At 43.9% G+C, this 25559-nt stretch overlaps 1 protein-coding gene across 1 annotated transcript in view; it reads right to left on the bottom strand.

Moving 5' to 3' along the window:
- Window positions 1–25559, bottom strand: part of LOC144476782 (uncharacterized) — a 454423-nt gene that overhangs the window by 359713 nt on the left and 69151 nt on the right. The window lies entirely within an intron of this gene.

Raw genomic sequence — 25559 nt, 5'->3', positions numbered from 1 at the left:
GCTTTCTACGGCCGAGGAAATTTGTTCCCCCCCGTACAGTTTCCCCGAAATGGAAGACGGTAAAGGTCTCCGCAGAATTATTCCGAACGGTTAGGCTTATTTGGAAAATTGCCGGGTGCTTCTCGATTGTCCGATCAGCTGCCGTGATCGGCCCTTTAATTCACCGCGGTCCCCGCTCTGCCTTTAAACGGATCAGTTATTATAGATAGCATAAGGTTCTACGTTTATCGCAGAGATAATTAAAATTAATTAAGTACAGACAATTATTATAATCTGGAATTTGAGCAATTATTAGGCCGAAGTTTGCTCGCCCAAAAAAATTGAAACGATATAAATAGCTTAGGGCATCTGAAAGAGCAGACTTTCCCCTTTAAAATGAGCCTAGGCTGACCTCCGTACGATTATTTTGACCGAAATTAGAGCAGCTCAAAGATAGAGCGATTTTTGAGCCTGCCGTGGCCAGCCTTTGGCCGCTCTAAAATGGATCTGGTCACATAATCGGCCATAAATCGGCTCCAAAACCTCGTAGATCACTCCGGTTTGGGGCGTGGGAAAGGTGAAGCTTCCCTCTTGACAACCATGGTATTTTTATCCGCGAAAATAATTTTTACAATTTCTCACAGAAGCTGGAACTTTAGCCAAAGATTGCTCGCCCGGAGTCGTATAAAGAAAATAGAATCGATATAAATAGGTTAGGGCATCTGAAAGAGGAGACTTTCTCCTTTAAAATGAGCCTAGGCTGACCTCCGTACGATTATTTTGACCGAAATTAGAGCAGATCAAAGATAGAGCGATTTTTGAGCCCTTGGCTGCTCTAAAATCGATCTGGTCATATGATCTGCTATAAATCTTCTCAAAAAACATCGTACATCACTTCCGTTTAGTTCGTGAATCAGTCATCAACTGAATGAAAGACAAGCTAAAACAACGCCCACAAGAATTAACTCGGCGTCACAGCCTCACCTATAAATTTCTCCCAGCAATATAATAAATAAATTTGATTGCGTCACTGCCTCGACTGCGAAATAATGAAACGCGCTTACGAATGGCTTCGCGGAAAGATGCAGCGATAAATGCTGGTAGAAGCGAAGGGGGCCGGGGCTACGGGGTTCTTCTATGGCCTGGTCGGGAGGAGGCTTCGAATTTTCAAGGATTCTGAAGGTTCGATGCAGCCGCGAGAATTATAATGTGCGTCACCGATTGGCATCGCGCGGCTTGTACCTTCGGCGAACATTCCTACGACATGTTCGAAGCAGCGGGAGGGTATCCTCCTAGGGGTACCTGACGACTTTGTTAGCGCGCCCTGATGTAGATAGAGCAACCTCCATCTGGCCAAGGCTCTGTTCCGCCGTGGCCGGCTGTAGGTTACCCGGTGTGCTATCGATGCCGGTGTACAACGTCGAGGTAGGCACAGCGCAAGCCGGCCTAGAGTGAGGACCCGTCGTCGTCGTCGTCCGGGGGTTTCCGTGAAACACCTCAGCGAAATGTACGACGTTACTTCTTCGGGGTACACAGGCTCCCGGGACCCCCGATACTCGAAGGATGTACACCGGGAGCGGGTATCCCAAGATGTACGACGAGTAGAGACGACCCGTTGCCGCACGTAAACACTCGACCGGTGTTAAAGGACGACAGTCGAATTTACTCGATTGTAACGCGAGACTCTATTCGCCGGGACTTCTGAAAGCCGCTGATCACGTGCGGCTACGTTCCGGTGGATGATTTTCTCCATGGTGTTTCGTTGTCGATACTATTTCACACGGATAAGAACAGTATTCGGATATTTTGAGAACTGCCTGGGCTAGAAGCTCAGAAGGCTATCTAGGAGAGCCTATTAAGGGAACTATTAGCAGGATACTTATACAGACCGTAGGCAAATCATCGTAGCGAGAGAAGTAGCCACCTCTCGATGAGCGTAAGAAGTAGTCACTAACGCAAGATGCATTATTAGCGAACTTTGAGATTTTTTTACCCTGAAACTACAATACCTTTTGCTTCGAGACTTTGGTAGATATTTTCTATGATCCATCATCTATCATTATGAATTTTCTGGTAGCGGAAAATACAAAATTGAAATTGTTATGAACAATTAACTGAGACCATGAAATCAAGAACGGTGCCTTTTATTTCAAGTAAAAATTGACTCGATTAGAATTTAGATATAATTGTGTACAGTTAAGTAACAAGTAATTTCGTTGCTGCTGTAATTTTGAGGCTCGATTGTGCTGGTGATTAATCTTGTTACGACGCCAATTGACCCCGAATCCGTCAGTGGAACCAATAACTACACCGCTCCGCTGGATGACATCGTTTTCGTCACGCTGCCAGTCATCGATGACAACGCAGGAAGCGTAAGCATATTTCCTGGTTGACCGAATCAAGGTTATGCGCTCGCTGCTAGTTTAGCTGGTTAGCGACTGCGAGGGCCTCGACGGTGTCGCGTTCTTCGCAGCGTTACTCCTCCAGGCTTGCCAACGTCGTCTTACCTAACCTAATTCGCGTTTCGGCGAACACCAAAACAAATCTCTTATCTCGGCGAACCAAAATATTTCCACAGCTCCGACGCAACAACTAAATGATTATTAATTCCGTCATTTGCATTTTTTTAACGAAAAATAAACAAAATTGTTAATCAGGGTTGTCAACAGCACAGTACTAAGTCGTGTTAATAACCTTAAAAGTAATTCTGGTGTTTTGCATCGGCTGTATTTTTATAAGAAAAATATATAAAAATAAATATAAAAAAATAAGGCCAATGACTTGCTATAGCAAATTCGTTGCAATTAATTCCGAGACGGTGGCGAAAAAAAACAGAGTTAAAGAAGCAGGAAGGAAGCGGATTTTTCAGAAGGAGTCTCGAGAAGCAGTAACATGTCGGCGAGCCTCGCATAACGACACTTATGCTCCTTCAATAACGACACTTAGGCTCGCGGTGCAAACAGGCGGACACGTGCATCGCGGCGCATACCTTGCCCGTGCTTATCGCCCAGGTGTCGTATATTCTGTCCGCTATTTGGTTCCTTATTACCGTGGGACTTGTAAACACCGTGCCACGCCATTATTACCGTACCATGCAAATTTTTATTAATTTTCGGCTCCGAGCAATCACCGGAATCCTCGGTTTCATTCGACGGAGTCCGAGTTACCAGGCGGCCATTAAGATTCCACCAATTAAGCCGGCTGAAGGGAGCTATCGATCCCTTGGAGATACTCCATATAACCCGGAATCAATTTTGGAAAGCACCTTGCGCAGAGGATTATGGGACAATATCATTATAATAATTATTGTGACGTTGTGGGGAGTATTGATATTGTAATTATTATTTTGGTATTTCATAATAATTGTTTTGGTATTGTAATTATTATTTGGATATTATAATAATTATGAAAAAAATATATGGAGCTTTATTTATTTTTTTTGTTATGCTATCGTAGGTGCATTGTTTTCTACAATGTTTTTAACATGGGCGTTATTACCTTAACCTGATCGTTATTACCCAATTACAATTTTTATGTAAATTACAATGCAGTGTACTGTATAAATCAGTATAGTGTTACTCCTTCTAGGATATAGGTTATGTAGGTTAGCTTTAAAACATCGTTGCTCTTTAATTCTTTTACTGTTCAGTCTTTTTCAGCTTCTAAATTCTTATACTAGGCAAAAATACGTCAAATCTGTCACTCCCTGTTTCACTGATATCTAAGGCTATTTCCGAAGTTAGCTGTGAAGTTGGCTGCAGGTTAGTTCCACACATTTCCACGAATATCTCGGAAACTAAAATAGATAGAGAATTTCCGCAAAGGAAAAAGTTGTTCAAAATGACATGGAGTACAGCATACTAAATTATCATCAAAATCGAAGAGTATACCCCCTCCACGAGCGATGTTTTTGCCGCGGATTGTACCGATTCGTGTATCTCCCTGTTTCTAGCAGGAAAGCCGTGCCCGGCGGAACAATAATCGCTGGAATAATAATTACCGATTCATTGGTCGATCATTAAGGGACGGTATTATCGAATTGCGCGCGCGCGCGCGCCCGTCGTTGACGAATGTCCGGGTACGGTTGGGCGTGACCGTGCCGATGAATTACATCGTATTAGCGGGTTAACGACCGTGGCCGGGGCTCGTCGGTCGCGGAATAAAAGCGATAACCGGGCATCGGCGCGGCCGTGAACACGTCCGTGCGGATAAATATCAAGAGCGAGCGGCCAGGGAAAAACATATTCGGTGCGCGCCTTCGTTCCTCCCGCGTTCATAAATAATATTTATTCGTGAAGAACGTCACGGTTTATTACGGGCGGCGTGGCAACGGGGCACGGAACGGCCGGCGGTTACCGCGAAGTACAATACCGTTTAGTGTACTTTAACGACCGGTTTAACGATTAAACGCAACGCACGCGCGCGCGCGCGGCGCGCGAGGTGGCCCCGCGACTTATCTAGATTTACAGGGCATCGGAGACGTTTCCGCGACGAGAATAATTCACCGATCCGCATCCAACCGGACTTGAGTTTCTACTGTCTTCATATTTTTTTTATCTGATACGAGTTTCTACTATTGTTTTTGTACAGATTATGTTAGGTTATGTTGCCAGGCTAGGAGGAATGTTTAATGAATAGAATTGTTTATTTAATGATTTTTAGAAGAGCTTTTTGAGGTTAGATAAATCTGGTTTGGAAGTAGCTTTGTTCTGCGAATTTAGGGTGGACCTAATGTTGACATAACCTAGATGTAACATAGACCTCACCTGAGACATAAGGAGACTTGGTTAGTATTCGGCAGACTTCAGATTAATGATTTGGTTTTGGGATTAAGTAGCTATAGTTTATAGAAGAAGTTTATAGAAGAATATCGATATGTTGGACCTAACGCAGAATTAAGGTAAATTTAACCTAGTTCTGACTCAGATCCTAAGACTGAGACTGTACATTATAATAATTACTAGACGATAGATTAATGCTTCTACGATGAAAATAATTAGCTATAATTTAAGATAAAACGAGTGTCCATATTTTAGACTTAACTTGACATAACCTAGATAAGACTTAAACCTAACCTGGATTTAACGTAAACCTAACCCAAGAAAAACTTAAACCTAACCTGGACAAAACTTAAACCTAACGTGGACATAACTTAAACCTAATCTAAAATTACGACTGCCATAACAGCAATAGTCTTTAAATCAATGCCTCCACGACGACTCAAACCATCCACCAATTAATAAACAACAAAGTAGTGTCATCAAACCTAACCTAAGTCGTCGGTACAGCAGGGAACATCAGAAAAAAAGTACAATATCTTTCAGAGACTGGCGGATTTCGCTGTCGAGTAGCCAGGAATCCTTCTAGCAAACAATATTACCGTGTAAACCGACTCCATCCGGCCAATCTCGGCGCAGCGCGGTCTTTCAAAATTTCAGCCAATTAAGAGGCGGATAATTGCGACCCGCGGAAACTGCATTTACTCGTCAAATTGCAAGGAGCCCCGTACAAAAGCGAAGTTGCAGCGACGTTCGCACACGTCTCGGGCACGGCGACTACCTAATACAATGTTTCTTTTAACGAAGCACCAGTGCCTGAGAGCGGCTCGACGGTTCAAGTGGCGGGTCCCGGAGCGTTGAATCGCCCCGGCCGTGGAACAACGAGCCGGGCGAGAGAGCCAGGTTTTTCTGGCTAATTTGAGTAAGCAATGGATACCGGGAAACAAAGAGGGACTCACGGGCCGAGAAAGAAGGCTTGATGAGCGGGCGTGGTAGCCGCTGCCGGATAGTTTTATAAAGCTCCACCACGCCCCTGTTGTCGACAAAGAATACGGCCAACGATCCCCCATGTGAACGCGAATCCGTCGGAGCCTGGAAACCAGTTGATGGGCCCGATCCATTTTTAAGTGGCCTTCTGCGGCCACCGGAACGCCGGCCAACGTTCTGCAATTTTTTTTCGTTGGTCAATATCATCCAGCTACCTTTTATTAACCGGTCCACCTCCTCCGGGGACTTAAAAAATTTTTTAAACAATTTTCAAGCAGTTGCATCGATTTATACTCCACACGTATGCTTAGATACTCTTTGGGGTGTAGTTAGCAGACCGTGGATATTTATGCGAGATAAAAATTATTTTATCAACATTTTATATTCCTCTTTAACCTCTTTAGCAGCTTGACAAAAATCCACGGGCTGATAATTAATTAGAATTTTTAAAGTTGAGACAAGGGTGGTAAGAAGTCATAGAGGATGGTGAGATCTTAAAATATTTTCAGACATTTTGCTACAGTTTGTTGCGACTTTGGTGAACCATTTTTGTGTCATATATACCTCTGATTCCTGATCTTCATAAGAGCTATGCTCCTTCGCTTACCCGAGGATCACCTGCGGAGCATTTTCGTTCGCAGAGCAAGAAGCCTCAATTTCCCTGATCGGTGAAAAAAGGGCACCAGATCCCCGGCGTTGTTAAAATGAAATGAATTATAAATCGTGGATCCGGCGACCAGTTTTTCCATCGATCGTGGCCTGCCTATGAGAATGTCCGAGCCGTTTCTCCCTCGTCGGACGCGACGCCCGCGTCCCACGAGTTCCTCCGTAACCCCCTCCGCGCTATTTGTATGTTAATCGAATTACCGAAAAACAAGATTAGCGATTCTGGAAATACGATCGCGCGGACCGGAGAGGGAAAGATCGTTCACACGATCGACGGCCGATGGGTTTTTGCCGGTAGGGATCGCGTCGCCTCCGGACCAACGATGCTAACGAGATTTCTGTATTCCCAAGCGGGCACGTCGGAATGAATTCTCACGTAACCGGGTCGTGCCTCTTCCTCGGAGATAGCAAGTTCCCTTCGAAGTCATCGGCGGAACGCCGAGATCGCTGCGCTTCATCAGACAGCACGTTAGGGGACCTAACTAGCGAGTCTTCCTAATTCGCTAGGAAGAGGACTTGGATTTTGGGTTAGGGGAGGGATGTTTTTGGAATGATATTGAAAGAGAGGTTCCTTTGATTGGATAAGAACGGGGAGAAAGTAGAGTCTTTTGGAGGGGTTGTTTAGGGTACCTTGTGGACTATGGGTGCTTTAGGCTATTTTGTGAGGCATTGTGGGGACTTGTGCTACTGTAGTGTACTTTGGGGTACGTTGAGATATCTTATGCTGGTCTGTGTTGATCTATCTTAGAGTAGCATAGTCTACCCAGTGTTATCCTGGTCTATCTTAGGCTAGCATAGTCTACTCTGGACTACTCTGGTCTACCTTAGACTAGCATAGCCTACCCTGGACTACCCTGGTCTACCTTAGGCTAGCATAGCCTACCCTGGGCTATGCTGGTCTACCTTAGGCTAGCATAGCCTACCCTGGGCTATCCTGGTCTACCTTAGGCTGCCATAGCCTAGTCTGGACTACCATGACCTATCTTAGGCTGCTCTGGCTTACTACAGACTCTATTGAAGTCTACAATAACAGAGCAGACGTTCCTCTTTACTAAACTACTTCGCATTTCTCCGAACAAATCTATTACCCCCAATTAAAGGGTTAATAAATCTCAACTAAATACTAAATTGATCACCACGAAACAAAATGGCGTAAAAGGCTCTAATTGCGAGCATTTCCTCGAAGAACATACCTCCACGTCAAAGCGGAAGATGCTCCAATATTTTTCCAAAGCAGACGAAATCTTTTTCCATGACGCCCCCGTGTCCCATTACCATGAATCGCGTTTATTGAGGCGGCACCGCGTCAAAAGCACGTCCGCGGCGTATAAAGCTCGCGAGCGGCGCGCGTCTGACAAAAGCGCACCTGCTCCGACAGTTAACACCATCGACAGCGGCGCTCACCGGTATACATCGTCTCTCTAATTGCGTTCTCGAGTTCCTGGCACGACTTCTCCAAGATATAGCACGCCGGCTAGAGCATGTTTGCCCTGGGTACGCAGAAGGGTTACAGACAGGTGCGTTAATTTGCCAACAATAAATGTAACACGCGCTCCCAAATGGTTTTTCCCGGTACCACGGTATCGCTTTCTGATCACCTAGATAAACATACCCGTCCGGTAAACGATTATCGCGGACCTGCCAGGCCGATCCACCATCGATCCAACATCCTCGCGAATCTTTCGCTGTTGGCACTCGATCGATCGCGATCTCTTCGATTAAATGTATATACTGTATGCTGTAGATGTAGGCTACTTATTTATTTTACTGGCAATTCGTCGTTATTTGTCCTTCAGTTACTGAGAATTGCTAAGCTGAAAATCGTAGTTAGGTAAACTGGTATTAATAAGAAAATTACTAATTATTATCTATATGGTATTGAAAATAAAATTAATAATTTTTATTTATATGGTATTAATAATGAAATTACTAATCACTGTCTATATGGTATTAATAATAAAATTACTAATAACTATTTATATGTACCAAACACTGTTTTTATTTATTTCTTAAAGTGGATGATTGACCATGTATAGCACCGAAAGGGTTACAGGCCGTTGTTGGGCGTCGTGTCCACCGATTGTCACTTTGACAGCTACAAGATATAAAAATAATCACAGAGGCCCCTCTGTCTCAGTCGTCGACGTCTTTTTGGGACCAGGTTTTACACGTTCCTGTCGGCCGATCCTCGAATCGAACGGGAACACGGAGCTTATGGTGTGCGCCGTGGCCGGGTGTCGCGGTAGCTGGCGGTGCTGGCAGTAAGCAATTAAGCGCGGATACTTAGGCGCGCTGCCATGATGTATAACCGTGTATTAATAATCCGCCGCAACAACCCGTGGGCGTTCGCGGATGCAGAACCGGGCCAGGGTGTAACGATTCGCAATCGTACGCTGACTGGCCAAGATGATTTCAAGGATCACGTCTAGCCCGAAGAGCTCCGCAAACAACGCGAGCTCGACGCGAAAATCTTGCGCAATCTAATGCGCGATTTTTACTGTGGATTGCTACTCTATTATGCGAATAGATGGGTTGTATGATTTATTTTAATATAGTAGAGATTTTACTGTTCCTGGGCGCTTTTTCTTGGGGAAAGTGGAAAAAGTAAATAAGTAAATAAATTTCATTTATTTATTTTATTCTTATTCATTAAATACTATATTTATTACTATACTATTGTATCTAACTCTGATACAATTCTATAAATTTTTTCTTATAATTATCGGGACAGTCGGGAAAGCATTTAAAGCGCCATAGAGATTCGGCGTTATCTCGACTAGGAGAAAGGTTTAGCCAGGAGGTTAGGCAGTTTCTGGGCCTTAGGCGTCGCGGCGGTTGAACGGGGCCCGGCGAGGATGAGCCGTCGTTCCAGGAAAGGGAAAGTCGGCGGGCAGAGCGATAGATCGATTTTATCGGCGTGGATCGAGCGCGTGCACCAGGGAAACGAGCGCGTGCGCCGGCAAGAAGAGACATACAAATTACGCGTCGGGCCCCCGTTCTCGCCGGCCGATTTCTAAAACCGATAGCCGATACATTTAGAAGCCGTTTACCTGTGGGACGTGTCGACTACTCCGATAGACACGTGCTTTCGTTTACCTGGGCTGAATCTTCTCTCTTTATCTAGAACTCTATCTAGAGCTCTTGAGAGCTTTATGTAGAGCACTTTGGAGCACTCTAGAGCTATATCTAGAGCACTTTTTAGAGATCAATCCAGAGCACTCTAGAGCTCTATCTAGAGCACTTTAGAGCTATATCTAGAGCACTTTAGAGCACTCTAGAGCTATATCTAGAGCACTCGAGAGCTCTTGAGGGCACTCTAGATCTCTCTCTAGATCCATAATAATGCTAATCACTATAAATAGATAAATAAATGGATATATTGATAGATAGGTAGACAGCAGGAGAAAGAGAGAAAAGGAGAACACAGAGCGAAACGACGAGAGAAATAACGCAGATCGTCACTGAAGAAAAAGAGACTGGGAGAGAGAGAGTCTCGGTGGAAAAGAGACAGGGCGACGCACACGAGCTCGTTTGCGAGGTACCATCTCCGGCGGGATAAATCAAGGCTGCGCCCAGATTTCAAAGCGTAAGATTACAAAAATTAATCGACCTGACGTTCGCCGCGATAAAAAAGCGTCCTCTCCGTGCCATCTTCTTCTCCGCCTCCTCGTACTCCTTCGCCGCCGCCTCTTCTTCTCTCTCCCTCTTACTCTTTCTTTTCCTCTCTCGTTTCGCTCCTTTGCTCGCCCTCTCAAAGAGGCATCCGAAGGAATGAACCGTCCGGTTCAGTAGGGATTCGCGCGCCGAGATGGTACGCCGAGAGAGAGAGAGAGAGAGAGCAAGAGAGCAAAAAATAAGAGGTTAAGGAAGTGAGAGAGGGAGAGAGAAATAAAGAGGGACAGAGCAAGAGAGTGAAAATAAGAGAAGGTAAAAATGTGAGAGAGAAATAAAGAGAGAGAGAGGGAGAGAGAACGATAGAAAGACAGAGCAAGAGATTAAAAATATAAGACAGTAATAAAGTGAGAGAGGAAGAAGGACACGTAGAGCAAGAGAGTGAAAAGTAAAGGGGTAAGAAAGTGCAAGGGAGAAAGAAAGAGAGACAGAAAAAGGGAGCGAAAAGTATTGAAAGGAGAGAGGTGGAGGAAGGGCTCCGCGGGGTTTATATCAATTACACCGATCGTGACCATAAAATTTCGATGAACAAGACCGGTGCGTCGTTAATTACGCCGGCGGCGCGGCGGCCGGTCCGTGAAATCGCCGCATCGAAACGGGCCACGGCAGATCGTAATCGCACGCCCGGGCCACGTCGATAATCTGCCCGATTGAAACTGGAAGAGGTGAAGAACCCATAAAGAGTTAGAAAAATTATAAGACTTTAGATTATTCGGAAAAAATTGAAACCTAAGAATTAGAAGACTTTAGATAATTAAAAAAAAAAATTGGAAGACTTTAAATTATTAAAAAAAAATTGAAACCCAAAAATTGGAAGACTTTAGATAATTAAAAAAAAAAATTGAAACCTAAAAATTGAAAGACTCTAAATAATTCGGAAAAAATTGAAACCTAAGTGATCTTTTTGCAATTAATGACGTATAGTTCGCAGTGTCCTTAATAGCAATTCAGCGAGGAGAATTCAAATACCGCCGGCGGGCGCACCCCGATCTAAAGCGTTTAAAGCGACATAACACGGTGAACTTTGCGAACGGTGCGCGTCCCTGGCGTATTATGTTACGCCGCTCGATCATAATAATTACCAATAATCCCTCGCATTTAGGCGTAATCACGGCGTGGCGCGTAGCCTTGGTCCGTCATTCTGACCGGCAATGAATGCCCACGAGCCGATACGAGGACTCGCCGCCGCGTGCGCGCGTCCGAGAGCCATGCTTGCGAAAGAGAGACAAAGGAAACAGGAGAAAGATAAAGAAGAGAAAGAGAGAGACAGAAAAAGAGAGAGAGAGAGAGAGAGAGAGAAAGATAGTATACACGGTGTTGTGAATAATTATTGACTCCAATTAACTTTTACATTTCTACTCATATTTAAACAAATATTTGACAAAACACTATGTTTGTATATTTATACAACAAAGTTTGTAGAATATAAAAATATACAAATATATCTTTTTTATTTGGATCTTGTTAAAAATATCAGTAAAAATAGAAAAGCTACTTTGCAGCATTGTGGGAGGTCTCTTTTACCTGAAACACCCCGTATATTTAAATACCATTTTTCTATACTTCAGTATCATAAATAATAACAAGAAAAAATATATATAATATCAATATAATTATTTTCTATTATTTTTAATATTAAATATCAATAACAATGTAAAAACTACCTTTAATCTGCCACTATACACACCACTGTACATAAATATACTAAATAATTAAATAGGTAGATAAATAGACGGATATATGGCTGAATAGATAGATTGATAAATAAATAAATTAATAGTTATATAGATGGATGGACAGATATATAGACAAATAAATAAATATAAAGACAGCAGGAGGGAGAGAGATAACAGGCGAACTTCCACGCGCAGGAAATCTGGCTGACATACGGTGCCCGGTTAACGTACGATCCGGCACCATGGTGAAACAGGAAGATCATAATTTAATGATTTACGCTCATTCGCGGCCAAAGGTGTCGGACGTTATTTTCAGGAACGACCGTGAGGTGGTAAAGAGAGGGCTCCACGTATAAAGCTCGCGTTGCCCGTGCACGAATTTATAAGTACAACAACAGCCGACTGGGAAGTCGATTATTTTCCTGGACAATTACGCAACCGTTCGTATCGCAATCACCGAAACTCTCTCGCGTTTCACGGTCGCTTTTAATTTAACAAGTGCTCCCATAACGGAGCAGCCGTATCTCCCGCGAAGCACCGGAGCTGTGTTCCAGTCCGCCGATGGTGTCCCACTGTTCGCGCATCGAAGCGAGACAGTAGGAGAAGGACGGACGGAGACAGCGCGCGTGGCGAATTGACTGCGAACCCTGCCACTAGGTGGATACGCCTCGCGCCACTTTTTAGTGCAAAGGTGGTGTATAAAGGTGCGGATTAGAAGCCGGGAAAAAATGAAGAGGGCCTCGTGCAGGTAATACATTCGGTTATTCCACAATTCTTAGGTATCTACCGGTGAGGAGGCTGTAGCTTTCAGGCATGGTAAAATCCAAACCTCCTTGTGGCATTCCCAAAAGAAAATAGGAAAAGATTGAAAACAAATAGGAAGAGATTTTGTGAGAGACGAGAGGAAGAGAGAAAGAAACAAAATGGGATAGTGAGAAAAAGAAAGGAAAAATGGGAGAAAAAGAAGGAAATATATGAGAGAAAAATGAGAGAAAGGAGAAAGAAAAATGTGAGAGAAAAATGAAAGAGGAAAGAAGGAAAAATTATGAGAGAAAAAATGGAAAGAAAAAGTAGGAAAAATATGAGAGAAAAAAAGGAAAGAAAAATGGAGGAAAAAGAAGGAAAAATACGAGAGAAAAAAGGAAAAAAGGGGGGGAAAGAGAAAAAGAAAGAAAAATTGGGAAAAAGAGAAGAAAAATTGGTAAGAAGAAAAAGAAACATCGAAAAAACGAGAGATAGAGGTACGAAAGAAAGAAAAAATCAGAGCGAGAGAAAATGGAAAAGAGAACGAAGGAGAGGGAAGAGAGAGGGAGGGAGGCAGAGATTTACGCACCGCCGCGGAATACTGCGGACGGCGAAGCGCTCTTTCCTGGAGTCGTTCAATAAATATCGGTGCTCAGCGGATCGGCCTCGTACGAATTTGCACGATCGTTAGCCTCTCTTCGACACGCTTAATTAGCCCATCGCCAATGATCTCGACAATCCCGGGGCGCGCGCGTTTCTGAATCACGTAACAGACCGATACCGGCCAAGATCCAGCTAACTTACGATCCGATATCCGCGCGGATTCGTTAGCGGTCCCTGAGTCACGTTTCGACTAACACCTACCGAACGCTGCCGATGTTTCCCTTCGGACCGACGAGATTCATCGGCATCGCGAGGGAGCAACCGATACACCGCTTCTGCGGTACTTCTTCTTCTTCTTCTTCTTCTTCTTCCACGGTTATTCTATGCAAATCGACTCGAATCAAGGCTCCCTCTGGCCGGCTACGAGATTTATTAGTCATATTTCATCCTCGACCGTCGATCCTCTTTGTTTGGATTACAGTTTCGCTGTTTCCGATTTATCGCGCACGCAAGATCTCCCGTTTTTCGCAAGCACGAATCGTTGCATATTTTTGATCGTATCGTACGACATATATGGAATATAATATACTACCTTAAGCAATTTATACAGAATATTTAATAAACATTTGTTGGTAGTTAATATAATGATATTACCTAATAGGTAGAGGCCTAATAAAAATTAATACTATTTTTAAAAATCTAGCTCTCCGTTTAAAAAGCTACCTACATAACCTCAAAATATATGCACTACCATAATCTCAAGACGTCTCAGATAATGCTTCCCGACATACCCAAATTAAAATTGTCCCACCTGCTATTTTATTGAAATTAATGTCCACGTAAAAACGAAGTCCTGGGGGTATATAATAATTGATAACGTGAGAAGAGAGTATCGAAAGCCGGCGATTAAATATTTTCATAATTAAAAGTTGCGCCGGCTCGTTTTCTACGGAATATATACGACCCGATTGCGTCGGGAATGAGACGTGTCTGACAGGCAACAAAAATCCGAGGCTCCGTGTTTTCGTTCAGCATCTGCTCCGTCAGAGAAAAGCGGAGATATTGAATGTTCATTTTGGAGACGGGAGAACAGAGAACAAGAGAGAGAGAGAGAGAGGCGAGAGGGAGGTGAGAAAAGAAAGAAAATGCAAAGGAGAAAAAAAGAGAAATTAAAAGAGAAAAAAAGAAAGACAGAGCAAAGAGAAAGAAAGGAGAGTTGAGGGAAAGAGAGAGGGCAAAGAGACAGAAGAGGGAGGGGGGGGGGGGGACGCGGCGACGCGTGATACTAATTACTTCACGCTTGCGGTTTTAACGCTGCCAGAGGCGAACGATAAAAACGCCACGTCCCCGACAGCGAGACCGTCCGGACAGGCTGTCGTGGTTTGCGCCGTGCTTGTAACGCGCACGCCTCGCGCACCGGTCACATATTTGTACAATTAATACGCGCGAGAGTACCGTAAAGTACTCGCCGGCGCGCCACGGGAACGTACTAACGGGGAAGACCCGCGCCGAGAAACGTATCCCGCGTAGGTGTTAAACGCAAGCGTACACCGCGTGACAGCCGTGTTCTCGGAAACCGCACCGAAATTACGTTGCTCTTCCCGAGGGATTAATACTTCGTATATACGCTAGCGCATGTGTTTCTCCATTCTGTAATTGCTCGACGAAATAATCGAGATTCAATTAAACGGAGGTAGTAGAGCATGAGATTTCGAACAACTTTTTCCTTTGCGGGCAATTTCTATCTCTTTCCGTTTCCGAGATATTTGGGGAAAACTGTGGACCTAACATAGACCTAACAGACACTATAGACTTAATATAGACTTTAGTAGCACTTGTAGCGTTGAGGGAATTTTGTATTTCAAGAAATATTGTATGGTCAGGTACAATAGTGTAGTAGTAATGTAAAGTAGTATATCATAATTTTTATGATAATATAGAATAATGTATAGTATATGCTCTAACAATTATCAAAGTAGTCTGATACATGATAGTAAGTGATATAAACGTGTACTTACATATTATATGTTTTATGCACTACCATACTATATCACACACTATGCTATACCATACTATACTGAAATATACTATATATACTATGCCATACACTATACTAAACTACACAGAAATATCATATATATCACACTCTACTGTACCATATATATCATACTATACTAGACTATGTTACATACACTATATATAGAAAGACACATACTATACAGTGTACGTAATATGTCACGGCATTTCTCAAAGCATAAAAACTATAGATTCTGCGATGTTAGTGAGGATCGGACGTGATCAAGATCAAAGTCCGAAAAAGGAAGAAGAAACTTCCTCGATCGTCATCGTTCACGGGGAGGAGCTACGAAGATGCTCCCGTCAGTGCCCCGGACATAGATACCGGTTTTAAAGGTGTTCCCAAGCCGGCGAATGTTTCAAGGTCGGTCCCTCGAGTACCGGAACGTCCGTCGCGGCCTACGTCAGCTACGAATGTGGGTCAACCGTACAAAAATTAATACGGGGAGCTTGTTAGTAACGGTGAGACGAAATCTGGCTGCCAATAATGCCTGCCCTCTGGCTCCCTATTTCTTCTCTCTCTCTCCATCTTTCTTTCATTATTTTTCTGTCTTTTTCTTTCATTATTTCTCTCTCTTTTTCTTTTATTATTTCGTTCTCTTTTTCTTTTATTATTTCTTTCTTTGTTTCTTTTATTATTTTTTCTCTTTTTCTTTTATTATTTCTCTCTCTCTCTTATTATTTCTTTCTCCCCTCTCTCACCTCTCTTCCTCTCTTTCCTTTTTTCCAGACCGCTCTTTTATTCTCCGCGGCCCACCCGGTTCATTTAGCCGCGTCGCCCCTGCAACGGGTCTTATATCCATGCAAATTGATTGTTACTGGCTATTACACATGCCGCACACGGACTGCGGACCGTCGCGACGGAATTGCGCTGATTTCTCGCGACGACTCGTCGACGGACGCCGAGGAATCGGGCCGGCGACGGTCGCTGAAATAAAAGATCCTCTTCGTATAGACGCTACTGTGACATTGCAAAATGAATCGCAGCAGAAAATGCATAGCATTAAAAAATCGAGATGAACTGTCTTAAAGTAGATACCCTAAGCTTTAATTTGAAAAAAGAGTCATCATTTTTCGAATAATTTTTCATGGAGTTATCGTTGATCAAAGTTGACCAATTTCTATCCAAAATTATTCTCTGCTATCATTACTATAACCAGTGTAATTATTATCCTAAATTAATACAAATTAATAATAATACATTTAGTAATTATATCGCAAAGTATAGCAAAGTTATTTATTATTAACAAAACTTTCTGTAATCACGGAATTTTATTAATAAATAATATATAAATTCAAATATAGCAAGTACAGTATTGTCCAGAAAAATTGATGGAATAAATGGCAAATTTTAAATAATTATTAAGATAATTTGCAATTGATTGACAGCTGGAATTTTGCATCGTGTCCCGAGTGCAGATTCCCGAGGATCGATACGTCAGATCCGACTTGCTCGGTTCACAAAGTAGCGACGTGATAATTCCCCAACTAATTATAAACTTTCGATGGGCGGTGCAAGCGGAATTGTGCAAATGATTAGCCCGGCCGCGCGAACACGTTAGAAAAACAGGAACGTACGCATGCAAATTGTTAGGCTGCTGTTACAAAGTGCTGCGAGAAATAAAAAGCCTCGCGGGCAAGTGCACACTAACTCACGAATTAATAGCGGCACGAAATAGGCGAGGAAAATGGGAACAACTTTCTGCATAGTTTCGTGCCGGCTACGAATCTATTTTAGACTGATTAAATTCCACGAGTTGAATTCTTAATTTGTTGCAAATGTGCTAGAGATTCGACGACGAACAATTGCTGGAAAAATTGGAATTTTTTAGGTTCGGTTTTAAATATAGGTTAGGTCTAGATTAGGTATAGGATAATTCTAGGTTAGCTTCAGAGATTAGTTATAAATTTGGTCTAAATTAGATATAGGTTAGTTCCAGGTTATTTTTCGATTAGCTATAGATTAGATTTAGGTTATGTCAAGCTTAGTTGCAGGTTATTTCTAGATTAGTTATAGATTAGTTATACATTGTCACATCGTGATTATAGCACATTATCACATAGTAACTATAGTACATTATCACACAGTGACTTACAGTACATTATCACACAGTGACTTACAGTACATTATTACATAGTGACTTTAATAAAATATCACACATTGACTATAGTACATGCTCACTCCTTATATCTTCGAAAACGTACAAAGCCTTAGACATACCGCGTGCAATTACCGTAGCAGCACGATCCAAACCAGTCGCGTTGACAGAAAGTGAGTTCTCTTGGGAGCCGAGAGGAAAATCGCGGCTAATAGCGCACCGATTTCCCTTAACAGAACAAGAAACAGTCTACGATACCAATCGCTCGTCGTCCGATCTCGAACTTGGCATCGGTCGTTATTCAAATCGAACAATGCGGCTTTTTTCAGGCCGTTAAACCCCGACTCGCAGTCCGCTTCGCGACGGATTAAAGGAAAAAGAGTTAAAACCTGCTGCTCCGGAGGCTGCCTCCAATCGATCAATCCCGGGAATCGGGCAACGATCTAAAGTGCGCGCGAGAGCAACCGAGGATGCGTCTGCACAGTGTAGCGCAATAAAATTAGCGAACGTTAACGATGGCGACGGGGCGCGGGCCGAACGAACAAAGGCCTGCGCTCGGCGCAACGAGCGGCTGTATCACCGTCACCGTGTAAAAACTACTTTATTATGGTTCAAGCATGAGCAACGCTGTCGCTAATTATCGCACGACTAATTGACGCCCCGCAACTTTGATGAACGCCGCTGCCGTCGTCGACGACGACGCGATGGGTTTCTTCATCGGAGCTTCGTCGAGCGAGAACCCAATTTCCCCCCTTAGCAGGCTAACGATCCCGTCTTCCTACTTCGTCACGCTGTCCTGAATTTTCCATAGCCGCGAGATTGCGCCGTCGCCCAGATTTTCGGAATCCAAGATGAATTGGGTTCGCAGAGATTTTGAGGTTATGATCGAGAATTAATTTCAGAAATTTTTATAAATACAGAGATATAGAGATAACGCAATAGATGTACAAATCACGAATTCATTTCTGTCATAAGAAATATTTTTTTTTTAATTTTTTCAGGTATCAACATCGAACATAACCAAAAAAGGTATTGGTTCGTCACAGTGCTGCTCTCTGTCTTTATTCATAGGCACTGTTAGGTGGCGCTATTATTCCTCGCTTTTACAATGCATAAATAGTCGGAGTTATCAGGCAATACTAATCTCACGCATGAATTACCGCAAACAGGAAACATTCTAAAAATATATTTAGTTAACGTAATGTGTTTTTGTCTGCGCTATTAATCGGAGCTATGAGTCCGCATTATACTGGTGTACACTGTCAGACTACTGTCAAATCAGTACTGCCAACAGCAAAGCAGTGCTGCCAATAGCCAAATAACATTTTTGTTAGCAAAGCAGTATTGCTAATAGCTAAGCACTGTGGTCAACATCTCCAGGTGTACATAAATCCACCCTCCTTCCCAAAGATATAATAAAAATAAAGGAGCAAAATAATCGCAAATTTTATTTCCAACAAATCGCACCCTAACCTCAAAAAATCCAGCGATTCGTAACAAATGATCCCACCAGATCCAGTAACCTAAGAGCTCTACTGTTTCAGTTCGAGTCTAGCTCTACTGTTATAGTACGGGTTTAGCTCTACTGCTATAGTAGAGCTCTATTTCAGTTTAGAGCACTTGTACTATTTCAGTTCGAGTATAACTCTACTGTTATAGTACAAGTTTAGCTCTACTGCTATAGCACAAGAGCTCTACTGCTATAGTAGAGCTCTATTTCAGTTTAGAGCACTGGCTTTCTTCTAGGGATTTTTTCCTCGGCGCTATAACGTATGGGCTAGCGCGCGCTATTTTCCCGGTCCGAACGAAATCCGGAAGCGACGTGGAATTAATGCCGGCGGATCGACGGCGGCGGTGGAAACGAAATCGCCAGGGCGCTTTCGAGAGCCGGCGAGGCCAGCGTCGGACCCCGCTGGATGTATTAGCATGGGAGATTAATTTATCAGTTTCCCCGCACGAGAATGCGGGCATAAACAAACGTTTGCACGAAGTTTCGAAACGCCAGGCCTCGTGCCCCGAGTTCCTCGGCTCCCCTCGGCTACGCCACGCACAGAGAGACAGCCGACATCGTCGCGACGTGTTCCCCCCCTTCTCTCTCTCTCTCTCTTTCTCTTTCTGTGTAGTGCACCAACCCCGTCTCTCCTCCTGGGCCGCGACTCTCGTGTACCGCGCGATTGAATTGTATTACGCGCTACCGTGTGCGTGAGCGCTTTTATATTAACTGGACACGTCTATAGGAGTCACGGTTGACTTCCAGCCGCTTTGTAGACTGGAATACGTTAAAAGCGGAAGGGAAAAATGCCCCGTGCCCGTTACCCGCTCGCCGGCACATTTTTCCAAAGCCGAAGATCTCTAGAAAAATCACCGTTCTGCGTACGGCCACATGGTAAGATCTGATCTAAATGCAGAAACTCCAGTGATCGTATAGGTTATGTATGGTTTCTCGGTACCTAACCTAGGGGAATTAAATCTACGCGCCTTGAGGCGGAAGCAGAGGGCACTAGAATCAGCGACGCCTGGAGTCAATGGGGGGTTTTATTTTTGTGACCACGTGGTTGGTAGTACTTCTTGGCTCATGTTAATAATTATTAACGTGTAAATAACACTAATACAATGCCTTATAATATTAAAAAAGAATTTTTAAAGATGAGAAGCACGATGGGATTTTTATTCCACTGCTGTTAATTATTATTACTAAAACACCGATGCAAATTTGTGGTTGCAATTTGTGGATGCATTTATGGTTGTACGAAGCACCGGGCTTGGCGACGATACCGCGGGGCCCGGTGTCAAGGTTATGCCAGGCGATCGTAAACGAGTTTGGTCGACGGCAACACGGAAAACGAGACGTCGGACGGCAAACGGACTGATGGACTTTCCCATGCTCCACCTCCGCGGGTGAGCCGTAAACGTCTCGTCTCGCGATTTAAATGTCCCGCCGTCCGCCTGGGTTGGGCTCAGTCAACGGTCCCGGCCACTCCTCGGAGCATCCCCGACGCGTTAAGAGCGTCCCATGGGAGTTTTATCATTTCTCCCATAAATGCATAAAATCTGATCAAATCTAACAGCTTGATAATCAAGTTGAAAGTGATACAGTATCGTAGATGTAGGTTATGTCAAGGCTATAAAATAGGATAGAACTGCTGAAGGCGTCCATTTTAGGTCAGGTCATGTCAGGACTGTCTTACCCCCTAAAATGGACGCCTTTAGCAGTTCTAACCTATTTTATAGTCTTGACATAACCTATCCATGCTTCTCCATAAGATCCTAGAATACTGTGGACTGTTTTGGACCTAAAATGGACGCCTTTAGGACGTCTAGTATTTATTAGGATCTGACCAATATGTCACCTTTGTATGAACAAAGCCTATAGGTTATGTTCAAGCAAAGGACCAAATAATTCAGGCGTCCTATGTTTATTAAAACTTAAACAACATAATATAGGTTATGTCAAGCAATATTAATGTTATTTAGGTTATCTCAAGCAATGATAATGTTATTCAGGTTGTGTCAAGCAAAGGCAACGTTACTTAGCTTATGTTAATTCAAATACCTAACCCTATCGCTATCCACTAAACGTGTCAGAACTCCAGACAGTCATCGACAGCATTATCAATGCGTCAGCGAAAATCGTTCCGTGCTTCCATCGCCGATCTTTGTCCTTGGTTCCATCTATGACGGACTTAAGTCGAAGATCGTAGACAATGCGGGATTCTCTGTTGGCCGGCGATAAGGTGGGTCAAATGTTAAAGCCGCGCGTCGCCTGGTGTCGCGCGTTACATAATCGAAAACAGCGGGCGGCCGGAACGATAAGCGTAATTATTACGTATAGTCACCGGGTGCCTGTAATGAGCGCGTTTCGCGTGGGAACACAATGAAATCGCGCTCGTGCAAACAGACGGTACCGCTTCCGAGAAGATGCGCGCTCGCTGGAAACACATATAGGAGGCAATATTGACACGAGACACGAGGCGGTGTTTTACATCGCGTCCGTATTAAGCCCCGCCGTTTCGCCGGTGAATTATAGCCGGCTGACATGCGACGGGACGCGCGCCCGCGCGCGGCTCCTTTTCTTCGCCCGTTTACATTCCCGGGAGTTTTCCGAGCCGCCACGTACACGATATTGTGCGGCTGCAGTGACGGAGCATGTGACGGCACGACGTCGGCGTCTACCCTAAGCCAGGGACCCACTATGAAGCTCGTTTGCCACCCCTGCTATTAGAAACCGAGAAAAGAATTTTATTTTAGAGCAGGCAGCAGCGAGAGAGGTAGCCATCTGGTGGAGAGCGTCGCAGGTAACTGCTATACTAGATTATAGTAACTTCAAGCCACCGAATTTGGGCATTAAGTTTCAAAGAAAAATGGTAGGGCAGCACTTGTAACTAAAAGTGAGGTTATGTCACTTAAGCTACAGTTTAATAAAGGAATATTTATTTCCATATTTAAACTGGGATATAAAAATTAAAATGCAAAGATCTTCTCATTCATGAAAGAAAATCTACAGAGCAAAGAACTCTTCTAACTAAAACTAAGGTTATTGCACCTAAAGTACTATATAATAAAGGTATATTTATTTTCATATGCATACTGGAATCTAAAAATTGAAAAGCATATATCTTCTCCTTCACGAAAAAAAAACATCGGAGCAAAGAACGATTCTAACTGTAAGTAAGGTTATGTTGAAACACAGGTATTGCCTATGCTATGCTGCTAGGAGATATAAAAGATTATAACATAACCATAAACTTCCTCTAATTATAGGTGATTTGTTGTTTTAATTGCTTTGCATATTTTATGCATTTTGTGATCAAGACAAGCTAAGGTGTAATCGAGATAACTTTTATATCGTAGAACATATATTGTACAATATATGCTGCAGAATATACAATCTGACCGCAATTAATTGCAATGCAAGGAGATCTTATTATTGCATAAAGATTCGCGTTATAACTGTGGCTTGTGTATGCAACATTGCGGCAAACGGCGATGACTAATGGGAACATTATGCAATTATTGTGGCACTAACACCGCGGGAGAGAACGAAGGAATTTGTCAGGGGTTACCGGCTGAGAAGGGGCAAGACGCTGGTTTCGTGAAAACGCACACTTTATTACGAGTGCATTACACGAGCATGAGTTATACCTTCCGCTGTGTTACAGGGGGGATTCTACTCGGCACGCTTCTTCGCCGGTTTTATAACCGCGCAGTGTCCTTCATAAATTTTCCACCCTCGGGATAATTAGGCGTGCAACGTTGCGATGAAGCACGCGCAAATAATCTGAATATGTGCAAAACACGGCGGAACGAAAGCTTGAGGAATAAAGATTAACGAGTCTCGCTTGTTTCGATGAGTGTCTGAGTCTTTGTGGAGAAGATAGGAGTTTATACAGGGTGTCCAAAGAGTCATTCGATTCCTGAGATCATTTGGAACAATTTTTTCCTTTGCGAAAATGTTCTACGACGCTTTGATCACGAGTTATTAAAGAAAAACGCTGACCAATGAGAAGTGGGCGCGTGGTAGGTGTGCCAGTGGGCGTGACTGGGCTTCCCGCGCTCGTTGGTTCGGCCGCCACGAACCAACCGAGCTCGACTTTCATTGGCCAATGTTTTTCTTTCATAACTCGTGAAGGAAGCCTCGTAAGAAATTTTTGTAAAGGGAAAACTTTCTTAAAGTGATCTCAAGAACCTCTTACTTCACTGAAATAACATAATTTCGAAACACCCTTTAAATATATCAATTGCATAGCAAATATGACAAATTTAAAAAAATAAAAATATCTTTATCTAAACAATATTTCCATGAGCAATAATTTTTATTCGCAATAAAATACGAAAAACACCTCTGCACAATTATGTAAAAAGTAGCTATGTATGAAAACCCCATTATCCGAACCCCAGACGTCTGAACTCCCTATTATCCGACCAGGTTACCGCGCATAAACAGCTCAATCTAAATTCATGCATAGACAAAACGCTAATTATCCCACGGATCGTTAAATGCTCTGGACACCGCAGTAAACTGCCTGTCCTATGATCCGAGCATTCTTGTGTTTTAATAGTCGGCCGGGATCACTGTGATTCTACAGTAATTGCGCGGCTGACGCGAGGCCCGGCCAAACAATAATTCCGCGTCGCTTAAAAACGTCCGTGCAGAGTGTATTAAACGGAACTAGAAGGTAACCAACCCGTGGCTAGTGTATCGCGGCATTACATTCCTGTTACATTCTCCCTATCGCAACCGCGAGAACGAGAGAGAGAGGAAGAGAGAGAGAGAGAGAGAGCCGGGGAGCACGAGACTTTTACGAGGGGCAATGAATGTCCGAACCGCCGAGGTTCCGCGAACTTCCCCCATATATTATTACGAACTTATTAGAATTAATTAACTTTTCACCCGTGAACCGCATCGCTCATTAACATCGACCAGCCTCGGACGCTTCAGCATCCTCTAATAGCTAATAGGAGTCTCGAGGATAGTACCTTTGGGTGCCGCGACGTGGAGCGCTTGACTGCCGAATCTAGGGAATTTTTCAGGGAATTCCGACGCCATTTTTTAAAACCTGGCGTCGTCCACGCGATGTCTTTGAACATTACTATAGCTCTATAGCTATAGCTTTGTCACTGCAGCTCTATCACTATAGAAATATAGTTATAGCTCTATCTTTATAGCTCTATCGCTTACATCTCTATCGCTATAAGTGATAGAGCTATATATATCGACTCTATCTACAATTTCGGCAAAGCCTATACACGTCGAAGGGATGGAGTAAGAGGGCGATGATCGAAGAAAGAAGCGGTTGTTCCGCTCGTTCGGCGGAACCCGAGAGAAGTGGATGAACGAGAGCTGGTAGAATGGGAAGAGGTGGAAGGCGAGGTCGAGGTGATTCGCGGTGAGGCGAGGCGAGGCGAGGCGAGGCGAGCCGAGTCCGGACCCACCTGCAATTATCCGGTCTAATGAGCAAACAGTCTGCTCGGAGAGCCCCTCTCTTTCTCTCGAGTTCCCTTGTTCCCCGTTCCTCTCGATTCCGCTCGCTAGACGGCCCATCAGAAACGCGTGTACTTGACTCCGCTGTACCAACAACCTTCTACGGCCGTGTTCCAACCGCCTTTTCCGCTCCTCTTTCTCCTTTTGCCGCGCAACCTTCACCTCCACCTCCGCGGCACCGATGGGGGTTAATGAAGATTATTAAATTAGTGCCTCCGGTGGCCAGGTTTTTCCGAACCGCGAGACGATAGCCCGGCTCGTTAGCTTAACCGAGTCAACGTTCCGTGGGTTTAGCAGGGACGGTAAGATTCGTAGAGTAGCCCTAGCTTGGGCTAATGGCCGGCAGATGGTCACTGGGTCGACGCCTTTCCCTCAAGTACCCTTAACTGAACTTGCGATTTGTGTAGGAGGGTCTAGAATTTTATAGCAGGCTCGAGACTTTTGTAGTGGGCTCTAGACTTCTCTAGTAGGCCCTAGATTTCTGTAGTAGGCTCTAAACTTCTCCAGTAGGCTCTAGACTCGGGTAGTAGGCTCTACAGTTTTCTCTAGTAGGTTGTAGATCTCTCTAGTAGACTCTAGACGTCTGCAGTAGCTTCTAGTTCTAGCTAGTAGGCTCTGGATTTTTCTAGTAGCCTGAAGATCTTTCTAGTAGGCTCTAGCTTTTTTCTAATGGGCTCCAGACCTGGACAGTAGGCTCTAGACTTATCTAATAGGCTCTAGACCTCCCTAGTAGTCTCTACATCTCTCTAGTAGGCTCTAGTGCTTTCTGCAGTGGTCTCTACATCTCTCCAGGATTTTCTAGAGTTCTGTAGTCGTCTCTAGACTGACCTCTGAAGACTCTAGACTCCTCTAACAAGCTCTATAATTCTCTAACTGCTCATGAACTGCTCTAAACTCCTCAAACAAATTTTAAACCTTCCCTAACACTCCTCTAAACTACTCTACGAGGCTGTAAATTTCTCCCAAGACCTAAAGCTTCCTTCCTTTGTCTTTCCACCCTCGTTCCACCCCCTCCACTCTTCTCAGCCATACAAACTAGAGTAAAATGATCGGAGCCGAAGGCGGAACAATACGAACAAGGGCCATATACGAGAGACGCGGATACCACGGATGAGAATAATGCTTAGCCGGGTACAGAGAGAGAGAGAGAGAGAGAGAGAGAGAGGTTCTGGGCCGGGTCAAAGGGCACAGGCCGCTCCCGACGACACGTGGAGCCGACCCTGATCCCGTGATTTCAGAAATAGAAATGATTCGGCATAATTGAGTCTAGAGAGGAGGGCCACTGGCCTCTCTCTCT

Source organism: Augochlora pura, chromosome 11, assembly GCF_028453695.1.
Source record: "Augochlora pura isolate Apur16 chromosome 11, APUR_v2.2.1, whole genome shotgun sequence".
In the NCBI taxonomy this organism is placed as follows: domain Eukaryota; kingdom Metazoa; phylum Arthropoda; class Insecta; order Hymenoptera; family Halictidae; genus Augochlora; species Augochlora pura.
This window is presented reverse-complemented; position numbering and strand designations above follow the sequence as displayed.